Source organism: Cucurbita pepo, chromosome 15 (assembly GCF_057944985.1).
Source record: "Cucurbita pepo subsp. pepo isolate OVF chromosome 15, ASM5794498v1, whole genome shotgun sequence".
NCBI classification, from domain to species: Eukaryota; Viridiplantae; Streptophyta; class Magnoliopsida; order Cucurbitales; family Cucurbitaceae; genus Cucurbita; species Cucurbita pepo.
Window position 1 is genome coordinate 3,684,843 of NC_141812.1, and position 17,227 is coordinate 3,702,069.

The 17,227-nt window shown below is 39.9% G+C and overlaps 2 non-coding genes across 2 annotated transcripts; both read left to right on the plus strand.

Moving 5' to 3' along the window:
- The first annotated feature begins 16,772 nt into the window (after positions 1-16,772).
- TRNAA-CGC (transfer RNA alanine (anticodon CGC)) lies at positions 16,773-16,845 on the plus strand. Its single transcript has one exon. It is a non-coding gene; the product is annotated as a tRNA-Ala (tRNA).
- Positions 16,846-17,137: 292 nt separating this feature from the next.
- TRNAA-CGC (transfer RNA alanine (anticodon CGC)) lies at positions 17,138-17,210 on the plus strand. Its single transcript has one exon. It is a non-coding gene; the product is annotated as a tRNA-Ala (tRNA).
- The last annotated feature ends 17 nt before the right edge of the window (positions 17,211-17,227 follow it).

The window sequence follows — 17,227 nt, forward strand, 5'->3', positions numbered from 1 at the left end:
TTATAATGTCGTTTACTGTTGAGACTGATTTTTTCATTCGATGACCTAGGTAACTCGATCTTAATCCTGAGCTAACTATGAACTCCTGTTTATTCGGAATTATCCTTAGATTTGCATGGGTGAGAGTGGCCTGAGTTCGCCGACTTAATAAGCCTCCCATTTCAGGGGTAAGACTGGGTGAATGGTTGGGGACATAGGGTGTAAGACGGAATTCACTCCTACCTGCTTTTAGGGATAGTAGAGAGGTTGTTCCCTTAAGTACTAACTCCAAGTCTTGAACAAGGGGCCCCACCCTCTCATTGGCCCGAGAGGGATTCAGTTTGGTGGTTGGACCACAAACCAGTTGTTCATTAGAGGATCAATGGGACTTAAGTAACAAGAAGTAACTTTAGGGGTAAAACGGTAAATTGACCCAGCTCTAGTTACGAACAACCTGTGAATGATCAACGTACTAATCATGGTTATATCAAATGGACAGAAATATATCTATAGTGAGGGGAGTGCAACTACTAGGCTATAGTGGAGTGTCTTAGTAGTTAACGAATGTTGGTTAACAAGGTTAATGAGTTTAGCCGGTTAATCTCGGATCATTGAAGCCCATGATCTGTAGGTCTATTAAGTCCCCCTGCTAGCTCATATCGGACTAAACCTTAGAACAGCGTGACGAGTGACTTCGAAGTGTTCGAATTCAAATTAGGGAATATATGCTAAATATATATAATATATTTAACCACATTTTATTTTAATTATGAATTAAACAAAAGGAGAGTATTGGAGATATTTAAATAAGATTTAAATATTTTAATTATGAATAGGGATTCATAATTCATATGTGCCGAGATTGATTAGGATTGACATTTGATTTAATGTTATATATTAATTAAATTGTTTAATTAATCATTTAATATTATTTTGATTCAAAATTAATTATTTAAATTAATTGTTGAATTAAAATAAAAAAAGTCAAAAGACTAACTTCACTTAATGGAAAAATCGATATTTGAGTTAGTGGTTGAGTTAGTGGAATATTGAGTGTCAATATATGGTTTAACCAAACTTGCATGTTTGCCACATAATCCCACAAATTTGAGTGAAATTTTGAGTGTCAAAGTTTGGTTAACTCAAACTTACCTGCTTGACACATAATCCCACACATTTGAGTAGAATTTTGAGTGTCAAAATTTGGTTAACTCAAATTTTCATACTTGCCACATAATACCACAAATTCCACAAAGTTGAATGGAATTTTGAGTCTCAAAATTTGGTAATTGCAAATATGACTCTATAAATAGAGTGATCGTACATGGAAATTCTGCTTTGAGAAAATCTCTCAAAACTCTCTCTTTACATATACTAAATTTCTATCAAGTTTAGTCACTCACCCGATTCCACAATCCCGTTCTAAGGCCGCATCTCAATCATGTAAAATTGATGGACTAAGAAAAAAGAATACGAAAATAGAGAGTATCTCGGTTTGTTGTAATTTGTCAATGGAAGTTCCCTTCTCTTAAGCTCTCACGTCCACCTTTTTGCCCTAATCAATCCTTATTGGCCTACTTTTCCTTTTGTTGACGGTTGGATTAAGGTTTTCTTCTTCTTTGGTTTTGTAAGGCCTACATTTTGGGCCCATGGGCCAATAACAAAATAACAGTTATAAAAAAAATATAAAAAATAAGCTCCAGGGTTCAGCAGAGGAGCCAAACCCTTAGCTAGCCGCCGCCCTTCCTTCCCTCTTTTTCACTTTTCTTCCTTAAGCCGCTGCCACCCAATGCTCACGGTCCGCAGCCGACTGTTTCTCACACCACTCCGTGCTCTTTCCCACATCAGAAAAACCCCCGCCCATCACCTACATCACCGCCGCGAGGGAACACCATTGTCGTTGCAAGATCCGACATCAAGAGAATTAAACGCAGCAAAGATTCAACGCCTACGTAGGAAAAAGGCTCAGTTCGAGGGGATTCAGACCGTCGTTGAAAAATGGGTCGAACAGAATTGTCCTATGGCTAGGTGCTGTGTAATATGATCGCCGTGTGTGTAATTTGATCGCTGTGTGTAATCTAATTGTTGTGTGTGTAATCTGATTGTTGTGTGTGTAATCTGATCGTTGTGTATAATCTGATTAGTGTGTAATTTCATTGTTGTGTAATCTGATTGTTGTGTAATATGATTATGGTGTAATATGGTTAGGTTGTGTAGTTTGGATAGGTGTCTATTGTCGGCATATTGTGATTTGTAGGTAGCCACTATTAAGGAGTTGTGGTAATAGTTACACGCTGTGTATTTCGGGTAACTAGCCACCAATAGTCACCTTTAGGGTGATTCTAGAAAACGACTATCCAGGTAAGGGTTATACGCTGTGTGTTTTGGGTAACCAGCCGTTGATAGTCAATTGGAGGAAATAAAGAGGTGAGGCCCTTGTGGTAATGGTTACACGCTGTGTGCTTCGGGTAACCAACTAGGAATAGCCACTTTAAGGAGTAAACGTGGCGTTGAGGTTGTGGTGGCAATAATCACCTACTGTGTGTTTTGGTTGATCGTTGACGATTTATATGTTGACACCAATAAGGGAGTTCCTTACTGTGTATTTTTATACTCATCCCGTTTATAAATGATTTTTCAGGCGAAGCTGTGGCACGGAGGTGACGAGTAGGATGCCAAAGTCAGTCACGGGGCGATTCAAGGATTTTTATGTTTTTTTTTTTTTTTGTAGTCTCATTTTATGGGATAGATGTTTCCGCACTTTTGTTATTAATTTAAACTATGTTGTGGACGCCTAATTTTGGGAACCAGGCGGTCACACCAGATTTTCTTTTTATTTTAAATTTCCTACTTTATTTTGAATAACTTTAGGCGACATTGTTTTTTTAAATTTTAAAGGGGTACCCCGCACTTGATTTCTAATAAATGATCGTTTTGCATGGTTTTCATTCTTTTCCAAATAAATTACATTATTTTTCATAACGGCCTTGACAGCTACTGATATGCTGAGTCGGGTCGTTACAGTTGGTATCAGAGCCCAGTTATGGGATTTTGTAGACTGCTTACATCGTAAGCCAAAGAGTCGCCCATGACTGAACGGCAAACCCTCGTCACTTCCAGGTACACTTGGCCATAAAATTGAGGAATATGTATTGTCGAATATTGAAATTACCTTGGTTATCATGGATGATTTTATGTATGCTTGTAACGCAAAATTAGTGGATAATGCATGCTGCTTAATGTACGAATATGTATTGTCGAGCATTGATATTGTGATTGACTATCATGTGTAGTTTTATGTACTCGTCAGTCATATAGTGTATAATACACGTGGTATAATACTCGGCTGAAAAAAAAAAGAAAAGAAACTTTACGAGGTAATTAATTGTGGATTAGAAACGAAACAAGCGAAAGGATGTCTGGCCAAGTAACAAATTGAGGAGGTAAACGTGCTTGAAGCGGGCCGGCATAGTACTCTACGCAAAATGTGCCCCTTTAGAGTACTACACACTTTAAGTATGGGTACAGGAGAACCTATCTTTAGAGGCCCCACCTCAAGAACAGTCAGTAAATGCGAACCCAAATCCGGGGATAGGAGTTCCCTCATCTGGTCTATCGAGAGCAAACTTTGATACTCCGGAAGTACCTAATATGACTGTGATGATGGGACTGATGCAATCCATGGCACAGACAAATGGGCAATTGACACAACTAATCCCGACCTTTAAGCAAAGTGCCAGGCAGATGACCCATCACAACCGAGGGGACGCAGACGCATCAGAAGAAAGCAAGTATTTTCGAGCTTTCAAACGTCGGGACCCCGAAGTATTCGAAGAAAAATCCAAGGACCCTGTCGTAGCTGAATTATGGTTGTCGGCTATTGATGAAATTTTCTACGTATGAAGTGTTCGAGGAACATAGACTGAGTTGAGTGACCTACCTGTTACGCGAAGATGCTAAACTGTGGTGGCAATCAGCCTCCCAGGCGATTGCTGCAGATGAGGATGACATCACCTAGACGTAGTTTAGAACAACGTTTCTCCAAAAATACTTCAAACCAGTTGTGCGATATAAGAAGCAACGTGAATTCCTAAGCATAGAGCAGGGAAACAGGTCAGTAGAGAAGTATGAACGAGAGTTCACCTATCTGTCCCGTTTCGCACCAATAATGATCTCAACAGAAGAGCTGAAAGTAGAATATTTTATTATGGGTTTGCGGCCCGATGTCCGAGGGGCGGTGTTAGCTCACCTTCCACCTGACTATGCAACAGCACTCCGACTTGCCGAGATGCTCGACGATAGGGAATATCCAACAGTAGACACCCAAACCCACTTAAACACGTCGGTTGACTAGAAGAGAAAGAGAGAGCAGACGTCACCAACCTCCTCAAAGGTACCTTGGCACCAGGCCAGACAAATTTAAACCAAGAGCGCAGACAACCAAAGGCTCGCCCACAGAACACGCCACATGATAGACCACGTTGCACAAACTGTGGGAGACGTCACCCAGGACAGTGTAGGTTTAAGAATAGGGTATGTTTCAACTGTCACCAAGAAGGCCACGTTGTCGTGCATTGCACCCAAGAGAGAGAAACTAGTACCAATAGACCCCTTGGTAATCAACCGACCTCAAACTCGAGGCCAGCTCCGCAACAGGGGCGAATGTATGCTACCACTCGCTTGGAGGCAGAAAACTCGAACACTGCAGTCATAGGTACGCTCTCTATTTTTGGGTACTACGCATGGGTCTTATTTGATTTTGGGTCAACCCACTCTTTTATCTCCACTAACCCTGTAAAACACGCAAGAGTAGAAGTTGAACCACTAGGGTACGAGTTGTCTGTAGGTACCCCGGCAGGGGTAAGTATGGAAGCCTTCGAGAGGGTAAAAGATTGTCAATTGTGTGTGTCAAACCACACAATGGATGTGATGCTGATAGTCTTAGATATGACCAATTTTGACGTCATCTTAGGGATGGAGTGGTTAGCTAAAAATCATGCATCCATTGATTGCTTCAACAAGAAGGTTGTGTTCAGACCTCCTAGTTAGCCAATCTTCAAATTCAAGGGGACCAAGGTGGGAACGGTCTCAAGGATAGTCTCGGCATTAAAGGCAAGGAAGATGCTATCCCAGGGTGCTTGGGGGATATTAGCTCATGTGGTGGAATTAGGGCGAACTGAGGCAAGCATTAACTCAATGCCAGTAGTGAGAGAATTCGTCGACGTGTTCCCAAAAGATCTCCCCAGCCTACCCCCGGAGCATGAGTTGGAATTCGAAATTGTACTTGAGCTAGGAACAACCCTTATATCAAGAGCCTCGTACAGAATGGCCCCTGCTGAATTGAAAGAACTAAAGTTGCAGCTTCAAGAGCTACTAAACAAAGGTTTTATATGATCAAGTGTGTCTCCTTCGGGAGCCCCAGTGATATTTGTGAAGAAGAAGGACGCCTCTATGAGCTTGTGCATGGACTATCGCGAACTTAACAAAATGACAATTAAAAACAAGTATCCTTTACCCTGGATCGACGACTTGTTCGATCAGTTGCAAGGAGCAGTTGTGTTCTCAAAGATTGACTTATGGTCAGGCTACCATCAGTTGAGGATTAAGGAGAGTGATATCTCAAAGACAGCATTTCGCACAAGGTATGGACATTACGAGTTTAGGGTAATGTCGTTTGGCTTGACCAACACTCTAGCAGCATTTATGGGGTTGATGAACAAAGTGTTCAGAAAATTCTTAGACAACTTCGTGATCGTCTTCATTGATGATATCCTTGTGTATTCCAAGACTAGGGAACAACAAGAGGAACATCTCAGGAAAGTGTTGACCATTTTGAGAACGGACAAGTTGTTTGCAAAGTTCTCCAAGTGTGAATTCTGGGTAGAACAGGTGGGATTTCTTGGGCATGTAGTTTCACGAATGGGAATCACCATAGACCCAACAAAGATTGAAGCGGTGACACATTGGCCTCGCCCGACCATAGTGACTGAGGTACGAAGTTTTCTTTGTCTAGCAGGGTATTATCGGCAGTTTATGCAGGATTTCTCCAAGATCGCCACCCCCCTCACTAAGTTGACCAAGCAAGTAAAGTCATTCACCTGGAATGATCAGTGCAAGGATAGTTTCCAGAAACTTAAACAGAGGTTAGTAACAGCCCCGATACTTACTGTGCCGTCAGGAGATGAAGGCTTTGTAGTTACAGTGATGCTTCAAAAAGGGGGTTAGGGTGTGTCCTCATGCAACATGGGAAGGTTATTGCCTATGCTTCGCATCAACTAAAAGAATACGAGTGAAACTATCCCACCCACGACCTAGAACTCGCAGCAGTGGTATTTGCACTAAAGATTTAGAGACACTACCTTTATGGAGAAAGGACCCAAATTTTCACTGACCACAAGAGTCTTAAATACTTCTTTACTCAGAAGGAGTTAAACATAATTTTCACTGACCACAAGAGTCTTAAATACTTCTTTACTCAGAATGAGTTAAACATGAGACAACGCAGGTGGTTAGAGAAAGGACTCTATCACTCGTGAAAGGCGAATGTGGTAGACGATGCGTTGAGCCGAAAATTAGCACACACGTCCGCTCTAATCACCACACAAAAAGCGATCCAGCAGGATCTGGAACGCGTCGGTGTAGCGGTGGCCGTGGGGGAGGTCGCTGCTCAATTGGCCCAATTAACCATAAAACTAACTTTGAGGCAACGTCTTATTGATAAACAACATGGTGATCTAGATTTGGTTGGAAAAAGACGTTTGATAGATGTCAATCAGACAGAGGAGTTTTCATTGACAGATAATGGGGGGCTCTTGTACCATGGGCGATTGTGTGTGCCAAATGAAGAAGAACTAAAGGTAGAAATCCTAACCGAGGCTCACCACTCGCCATTCGCCCTACATCTTGACAGTACCAAGATGTATCAGGATTTGAAACGACATTATTGGTGGCGGAATATGAAACATGATGTGGCCGAGTTTGTGAGCAAGTGTCTGGTTTGTCCACAAGTCAAAGCCCCAAGGCAGAAGCCAGCGGGGCTATTACAACCACTTAGCGTACCTGAATGGAAGTGGAAGAACATCACCATGGACTTTATCGTGGGATTACCGAGGACGGCCAGAGGCTACACAATTATATGGGTTGTGGTTGATAGACTCACAAAGTCAGCTCACTTCATGCCAGGGAAATCCACGTATTCCGTGGATATAAATGGGCTCAGTTGTACTTGAAGGAAGTAACAAGATTGTACGGGGTATCGGTATCCATTTTGTCAGATAGGGATCCCTGTTTAACATCAAAGTCTTGGAAAAGCCTTCAGAAAGCGTTGGGTACACGGCTAGAGTTTAGTACAGCATTCCACCCACAGACGGATGGGCAAACTGAATGCTTAAACCAAATTCTGGAGGACATGTTACGGGCCTGTATGTTGGACTTTGCCGGTAGCTGGGACACACGCTTGCATCTCATAGAGTTCGCTTATAACAATAGTTATCAAGCGACGTTGGGTATGACACCTTTTGAGGCCTTATACGGGAAGAAGTGTCGATCCCTAGTGTGTTGGGATGAAGTGGGAGAACGCAAGTTGTTGGGCCCCAACATAGTGCAAGCAACTAATGAGGTTGTCCAGAAAATAAGAACTAGAATGCATACGGCCAAAAGCAAGCAAAAGAGTTATGCCGATGTGAGACGAAGGGATTTAGAGTTTGAGATGGGAGACAAAGTATTCCTTAAGGTGGCTCCCATGAAAGGTGTTCTTACGTTCGGGCGCAAAGGAAAGTTAAGCCCACGCTTCATCGGACCATTTGAGATCTTGGAGCGAGTGGGACAAGTAGCTTATCGATTGGCCCTACCACCTGTACTCTCAGGAGTCCACACTGTGTTCCATGTATCGATGTTGCGACTATACATATTTTACCCATCGCATGTGATAGATTTCAAACCTCTGCGGTTGGATAAGGGTTTGAACTATGAGGAAGAACCAGTGCAAATTGTGGATAGAGAAGTGAAAACCCTACGTAATCGAGAGATTGCGTTGGTCAAGGTATTATGGCAGAATCACCAGCTTGAAGAAGCCACTTGGGAACGAGCAGACCAAGTACCCTGAGCGGAAAGGAAGTAGCGCAAGCCTTATGTATTTAAGTGAAGCTTTCTAAGACGAAAGTTTCTTTTCGGGTGAATATTGTAAGGCCCACGTTTGGGCCCATGGGCCAATAACAAAATAATAGTTATAAAAAAAAAAAATAAATAAGCTCCAAGGTTCAGCAGAGGAGCCAAACCCTTAGCCAGCCGCCGCCCTTCCTTCCCTCTTTTTCACTTTTCTTCCTTAAGTCGCTGCCACCCAATGCTCACGGTCCATAGCCGACTGTTTCTCACACCACTCCGTGCCCTTTCCCACATCAGAAAAACCCCCGCCCATCACCTACATCGCCGCCACAAGAGAACACCATCGTCGTTGCCATATCCGACATCAAGAGGATTAAACGCAGCAAAGGTTCAACGCCTACGTAGGAAAAAGGCTCAGTTCGAGGGGATTCAGACCGTCGTTGAAAAATGGGTCGAACAGAATTGTCCTATGGCTAGGTGCTGTGTAATCTGATCGCCGTGTGTGTAATTTGATCGTTGTGTGTAATCTAATTGCTTTTAAATTTCCTACTTTGTTTTGAATATCTTTAGGCGGCATTGTTTTTTTAAATTTTAAAGGGGTACCTCGCACTTGATTTCTAACAAATGATCATTTTGCATGGTTTTCATTCTTTTCTAAATAAATTACATTATTTTTCGTAATGGCCTTGACCGCTACTAATATGCTGAGTCGGGTCGTTACAGGTTTCACAGCAGTTCACTGCAGCAAAGGCTGCTATGCAATTCGATTTTTCTCCCAAAGTGTGTCTTCTCCTCTTTCTCCTCTTATATTGAGCATGGGTTCCCCTTTAGTGCTGAAAAGCAATGAGTTGTCCACATAGGATTTTCCTCATTGGGTAGTTAATGACACACTTGTTTGTTCTGTTGATGTGGATTTAAAAATTTCCATGTCATCTCCCATTTATTTTTACTCTCTCATGGTTCAGCATAAATATCTGAAATTTTACCACATAGCTCAATTAAATATACAATTAAGATTGATTTATGCCAAATCATTTTTTTTTCCATGTTGAACTGCAACAAACAACTTCATGCTCACTAAGTAGAATAAATGAGGTAATAAATGAGAAATGATGAATAAGGGTGTCATATTAAATACAAAAAGACATGATATTACTCTACTTTTAGAGTTATCAGATACATAAACATCACATAATCATAAACAAACATATCACATATAATATGGTGCATGCACCATCATACATCATATAAGCTAACGCCAACAGTAAGGTCACTTAGTTGGCCTTGGCCAAAGTCACTCACAATAAGGTAGTCACCTCGATAGTACAATTTCAATGCCTAACTATTTCCTATAAAAAAACATATAATCTGCTTAGGGCCGGTTCATAACTTAACCAAGCAAAACACCATGTTTAATTACTGATATAAGTCTCTAAACTAATCATATTCGGTAAATAAGAGTCATACTGACTTGAAATGGCTTAAATAAGGTCAGAAATGGCTTCAGAAGGGTAAAAAACGAGTCGTCTAAGCCGAGATAACAAGCCGCCAAGTCGAGCTGCTTGAAAAACGTAGTCGAGCCGACGTTACGCACACATTCGAGCCGAGGCGAGTTTGCGTGCACGTGCGAGCCAAATACATGCGAGTCTTCTGGGCATAGGTCGCATGTCGTAGGTGTTAGGTTATGGAGTCTGCTCCCTGTATTTATAGCTTGGTCAACGGCTATATCCGGTAAAGCTTTATTTGGTAAAGCTATATATGGTAAAGCTATATATGGTAAAGTTATATATGGTAAAGCTATATTCGGTAAAGCTATATATGGTAAATAGCTATATATAGTAGATGGTTAAATCTTGTAAAGCTATATATAGTAAACTGAACCATATATATATATATATATATATATATATATATATATATATATATATATATATCCCGTCCTGTAAAGCTTTGAAAATGTACTTTCTATTCTCTGTAATTCTCTCTTACTGTACATACGTGAAGTCATCCATAAAAAAATAAAAAAAATAAAAATCTTTTAACCAGAGTTCTCCTTACACTTTTCTCTATCCTGTTCTTTGGGTTCATCTAGATCGAGCATGTGCGTTGTAGTGCGATCCTAACAACTGGTATCAGAGCTAGACAAAATTCACCATGATCTGTGAAGATGGAAAGTTCAAAGATTGGAATTGAGAAGTTTGATGGATCTGATTTCGGTTTCTGGAAGATGCAGATTGAAGATTATCTGTACCAGAACAAAACTCTGGAGATTGAAGGGAAGGGAGATGTCTCCATTACAAACTCGAGCAGGAAATCAGTGGACATTACAAGATGTCAGATACATCCCTGGTCTCAAGAAGAACCTAATCTCTATTGGTCAGTTGGATAGCACAGGCTATACAGCAGAGTTTGGAAAGAGTTCATGGAAGATTGTGAAGGGCGCCATGGTTGTTGCACGTGGCACAAAATCCGAAACCTTATACACTACTGCAGAGTGTATAAACATGATTGCTGCTGCTGAGAGTGCTTCCAATTCAAGTCTATGGCACAATAAACTTGGACATATGAGCGTCAAAGGAATGAAGATGCTGACTGCGAAAGGAGCTTTAGAAGGCTTAAAATCTATTGATATGTGTCTTTGTGAGAGCTGTGTTATGGGCAAACAGAAACGAGTTAGTTTCACAAAGGCTACCAGAGAATCGAAGAAAGTGCGGTTGGAAATGGTCCATACAGACGTCTGGGGACCATCTCCAGTTTCATCACTTAGTGGATCAAGGTACTACGTCACCTTCATCGATGACTTCAGCAGGAAGGTATGAGTTTACTTTCTGAAACACAAGTCAGATGTGTTTACCATCTTCAAGAAGTGGAAAGCTGAAAAGGAAAATCAGACCGGCTTGAAGATCAAATGCCTGAGGTCTGACAATGGAGGAGAGTACAACAAATCAAAGTTTATAACATTTTGTACAGCTGAGGGAATTAGATTAATAAGAACAATTCCCTGTAAGGCAAGACAAAATGGTATTGCAGAAAGGATGAACAGAACATTGAATGAGCGAGCAAGAAGCATGAGAATTCATTCTAGACTACCAAAGACATTCTGGTCTGATGCTGTGAACACAACAGCATATTTGATTAATAGAGGGTTGTCAGTACCCTTGAAGTTCAAATTGCCCAAAGAAGTATGGACAGGAAAAGAACTCAAGTACTCTCACTTGAGAACTTTTGGTTGTACTGCGTATGTTCATGTTGATCTAGAGAAGAGAGATAAGCTTGATGCTAAGGCTGTGAAATGCTACTTCATAGGCTATGGCTCTGACATGTTGGGGTACAGGTTTTGGGATGAGAAAAATATGAAAATCCTAAGACACTGCGATGTGACCTTTCATGAAAATATCATGTACAATGACAGAGAGAAGATAAACTCCGAGACTACAAAGCAAGTGGGAGTTGAACTTGAGTGGCAGGAAAATTCACGTAATGATGTTAAAACAGAAGCTCAAGAAACTCCTGATCCTATTGCTGAAGAACCAGACGTGGAGCAAGTTGCACCTGAGCAGGTGTTGAGAAGATCATCCAGAACTATCAGAGCACCAGATAGATATTCAGCCTCATTACATTATCTGTTGCTGATTGACGAAGGAGAACCAGAGTCCTTTGATGAGGCCCTACAAGTGGAAGATTCAACCAAGTGGGAGCAAGCCATGGATGATGAGATGACCTCACTTGAAAAGAATAATACGTGGGTGCTGACTGAGTTGCCTACAGAAAAGAGAGCTCTGTTGAACAAATGGTGTTCAGAATCAAAGTTGAACTAGATGGCAGAAGGAGGTTTAAGGCTCGGTTAGTAGTTAAAGGATATTCACAAAGAAAAGACATTGATTATGCTAAGATCTTTTCTCCAGTTATGAAATTAACTACTATTCGAATTCTGCTGAGTATTGTTGCATCGAAGAATTTGCACCTTGAGAAAATGGATGTAAAAACGGCATTTTTACATGGTGATCTAGATGAGGAGATCTATATGCAACGACTAGAAAGGTTTGCAGCTCCATGCAAGGAGCATATAGTGTATAAACTCAATAAGAGCTTGTATGGACTGAAACAAGCACCGAGACAATGGTACAAGAAGTTTGACTCCTTCATGTGCAATAGTGGTTTCCACAAGAGTGAAAAGAATCAGTGTTGTTACCTCAAGAAATACACTGATTCTTATGTGTTTCTACTCCTGTATGTGGATGATATACTAATTGCTTGATCAAGTATGAGGGAGATAAACCACCTGAAAGCAAGCTTGTCTTTAGTATTTTAGATGAAAGATTTTGGTGCAGCGAAGTAGATTCTTGGGATGAGGATTTCTCGAGATAGATCTGCTGGCACATTAAATCTATCCCAAGAGCAGTACATTGAGAAGGTGTTGTCCAAATAAAAGATGAATAACGCTAAACCTAGGACTACCCCCTTGGCAAATCATATTAAATTTTCAAAGAGGCAATCTCCCAAGACCGTTGAGGAACGTGAGCACATGCCAACAGTTCCGTACGTTTCTGCAGTTGGGAGTTTGATGTAAGCTATGGTCTGCACTAGACCTGACATAACACATGCAGTGGGAGTTGTTAGCAAGTACATGGCAAATCCAGGGAAAGAACATTGGGAAGCTGTGAAGTGGCTTCTGAGATACTGAGAGGTACATCCAATACTTCACTTTGTTATGGCAATGACAAAGTAGTTCTGCAAGGTTTTGTGGATGCTGATTTGAGTGGAGATGTAGACTCCAGCAAGAGCACATCTCAATATATCTACACTATAGATGGAACAACAGTGAGTTGGATGTCCAAGCTTTAGAAATGCGTTGCTCTTTCATTACTGAAGCTGAGTACGTGGCAATAGCTGAAGCTGGAAATGAGATTATATGGATGACAGACTATCTAGAAGAATTAGGCAGGGAGCAGTACAAGAAGATCCTTTATACAGATAGTCAGAGTGTCATACAGTTGGTGAAAAACCCAGTCTATCATTCAAGGAAAAAATACATTAGAAGACGATACCATTTCACTCGCAGGTTAGTGGAAGAAGGCGATATGTGTTTGGAGAAGATAGAGGGTGCAAAGAATCCAGCATTCATATTGACAAAATGTGTTGATGTTGGAAAAATGAGGTTATGAAAAACCTTAATTGGTATGGTGTAGGATCAGTCTCCAAGTGGGAGAATTGTTAGGTTATGGAGTCTGCTCCCTTTATAGCTTGGTCAATGGGTTTGTTCGGTAAAGCTATATTTGGTAAAACTATATATAGTAAAGCTATATCCGGTAAAGCTATATATGGTAAATAGTTATATATAGTAGATGGTTAAATCTGGTAAAGCTATATATAGTAAACTGAACCATATATATATATCCCGTCCGGTAGAGCTTTGAAAATGTACTTTCTATTCTCTCTAATTCTCTCTTACTGTACATACGTGAAGTCATCAATAAATAAAAAAATCCTGTTCTTTGTGTTCATCTAGATCGAGCGTGTGCGTTGTAGTGCGATTCTAACAGTAGGATTGTTGACCGGTCGTAAATCTATTGGGTCGACGCCTTCACTTTGGCCGAAATTGTGTTGGGCCTGGACTGTGGCTAGCGGATTATGTCTGGGCTTGAATAATTTGATTAATTGTGGGCTGGATCATGGGTCGTGAGAAACTGGTTGGGCCGAGACAATTATGCTCAGGTGCGAGGTTAGACTGTGCGTGATCGTGGGTATTCGAATGTTGAAAAATTGACCCAACTCGTACCGACAAACCATCTCTCTACCCGATAATAGATCGCAAAACCCTAAATCGTATTATGTTGGATTCCGACGATACTTTGACACCCTTATGCTCGATTCTGCTGCCGTTTGTCTACACTCCTCGTTGTTCAACACTCCACGACATTACTTCGCTCCCACCCGAAGTCATCACTTAAAACTCAAATCCTTGCAAATGTCTCTCGATTTCTCTATTCAAAACCTATCTCTTTTTCTCTAACACATGAAACAATATCATACAAAGAAAAATAAATGACTCATTAGGTATTATAGCGCTTTAGAATAAAGAACTTAAGAAAATAGGAACGTTTTTATTAGAAAATAAATGTCTCGCCGAAAATCACGTGATTTTCAACAAGATTACATGCAATAAGGGTTCTAACATTTAATAGATGCAATAAGGGTTCTAGTTCAAACTTTGCTTGATTAACAAATGGAATAGATAGAAAGGAATGCGTAGAGCCGGATTGAAATAAGGTTAAAGCAAAGTGTCCCAAGACTTATAGTATACATGTAGCCACTATATCGGACTTCCCGGTGTCTCTATTGTGGACGCGTATACTCTTGGTGCTCTTGGTGGATTAACTGGGTTCTCGGTCCCCTTAGTTGTGCAATTCATAGCAATGTGGCCCTCCTAGCCACACTGGAAGCATGCTCTAGTTCCAACGATACACCTACCCCCATGCGATTTTCCACATATATTGCACCCCATCCTCCTCTTCCTCTAACTCCTTCTTGGTCTCTAGGGCGTCTGTCTGCATGTCGAGGGGGGTTTCTAGCTGCATATTGAGGTCTACGCGATTATATTGTCGATATGAATCCCTCGGTTCATATAGTCGTTTTTGGCCGAGAGTACGAAGAATTTCTGGATCCAAGCCCATGACGAATCTCTCACCTATTTTCAATTTTGTATCCACCAATGACCGTGCAAATCGTTTTAACCTCAAGAATTTTCTTGCATAATCATCAAAAGAATGTCCACCCTGTGTCAGGTGGGTGAACTTTTGTTGTCTTCAGAGTCGGGCTGCTTTTGGGTAATACTGCTTCAAGAATATTTCTTTCAACTTGTTGATAAAATTGAAGAAATAATAATAGAGAAAAGTAAGTTTTGGAAGGAAAAATGCTTTGGAAAATATCACGCTATTAAATATCAATATATGGCAAAACAGAAAGAAACGATAAATAAAGAGTTTATACTATTGACTTCTAAAAGTTATCGTCCTAAGTTCCACACAAAGTGAAATTTTATTTAGACTAAGTAAACTAACAACTATTACACTTATGTCTCGATGGAAAATTTTTCGTTTTCGACCCACCATAATTTTGAGTTCTTTAGCATGAATGACGCACAAGACACCTTCTGATCATCCGAAAAGTTCATTAATAAGAAAATCGTCTTCATTGATGATGGCTATAACTAAGTTTTTGTTGGATTCCCACAATTTCTCAAAAAGTGCGTCACCGCTTGAAATCCCATAAATATCTTACCTTTTGTGTAGATTGCATGTTGTTGGCTTGCTAGGTAAATCCCATAAATATCTTACCTTTTGTGTAGATTGCATGTTGTTGGCTTGCTAGGTGGCCACCATTGTTTGCTTCATGGCTTGGAATGATTCTCACATCAGGTTCATCGTGGGGTCTATTCGAGTCACTAGTGCTATTGGAGGAGGCATAGCCACGTCTATTCGAGTTACAGACCCTTCACGAGCTAGACTCTCTCCCCCTCTACACATTCCTTAAAATAGAAGGTTGTCCTCTTCCTCGATGTCTCTACAACATCCTCTAGCCGACATGGTTGTAAAGCCAATATATAAGTTTTCTTAAGTCTACTATTCGCTAACATAAATTACATCATATTTTATATCATCGAAAACATAAAATTAAGCCAACAATCATGCCGTCGTCAACATTAATATAGTGAATCTTATCAAATTCAATCATAAGTTAGAATTGATAATGGTCAATTAGTAACCATATACTCAATCAATGACATTTTTTTTTTTTCTTAATCTTATGCATCACATACGTGACGGTGACAGAGCATTGGTAGTGGGACCATGGAACATGTCAAATTTACCTCATAGGTTAGTCTACAAAATCTATAACCTAAAACTTTGATACCAACTATAGCGATCCTAATTACCCTAATTTTTCTTACAATTTCTTTTATTTAAGAGGAATAGAGGGGTGTAGCTCATATGCAGAGCACCTTACCAAGGGTTCAATTCCCTGCACCTCCATTTTTTTTTTTTTTTTTTTGTAAGTAACAAATTATCATATATAAATTTATAATTACCAAATTTTTTAAATTTTAAAACATAATTGCCTATTTTTTCATACCGTTTCTTTTATTTTAAAGAAACAACGGGGTGTAGATCATATGGTAGAGCGCTCGCTTCGCATGCAAGAGGCACAAGGTCCAATTCCCCGCACCTCCATTTATTTATATTTTAGATATCAAATTATCATATATAAAATTATAATTACTAAATTTATTAAAATTCAAAACATAATTGCTCTAATTTTTCATACCGTTTCTTTTATTTTAAAGAAATAGAGGTGTGTAGCTCATATGGTAGACCACTTACTTTGCATGCAAGAGATACGAGGTTCAATTCCTTGCACCTTTAATTACTAAGTTTTTTTAAATTCAAAACATAATTGCCCTAATTTTTCATACTGTTTCTTTTATTTTAAAGAATTAGAGGGGTTGTAGCTCATATGGTAGAGCGCTCGCTTTGCATGCAAGAAGCACAGGTTCAATTCCCCACACCTTCATATTTTTATATTTTAGATATCAAATTATCATATATAAAATTATAATTACTAAGTTTTTTAAAATTCAAATCATAATTGCCCTAATTTTCATACCGTCTCTTTTATTTTAAAGAAATAGAGGGGGTGTAGCTCATATGGTAGAGCACTTGCTTCGCATGCGAGAGGCACGGGGTTCAATTCCCCGCACCTCCACTTTTGTATTTTATTATCATATATAAAATTATAATTACTAAATTTTATTAAATTCAAACCATAATTGCCCTAATTTTTCATACCGTTTCTTTTATTCCAAAGAAATAGAGAGGGTGTAGCTCATATGGTAGAGCGCTTGCTTCGCATGCGAGAGGCACGGGGTTCAATTCCCTGCACCTCCACTTTTGTATTTTATTATCATAATATAAAATTATAATTACTAAATTTTTCTAAATTCAAAACATAATTGCCCTAATTTTTCATACCGTTTCTTTTATTTCAAATATATATAGGGGGTGTAGCTCATATGGTAGAGCGCTTGCTTCGCATGCGAGAGGCACGGGGTTCAATTCCCCGCACTTTCACTTTTATTATCATATAT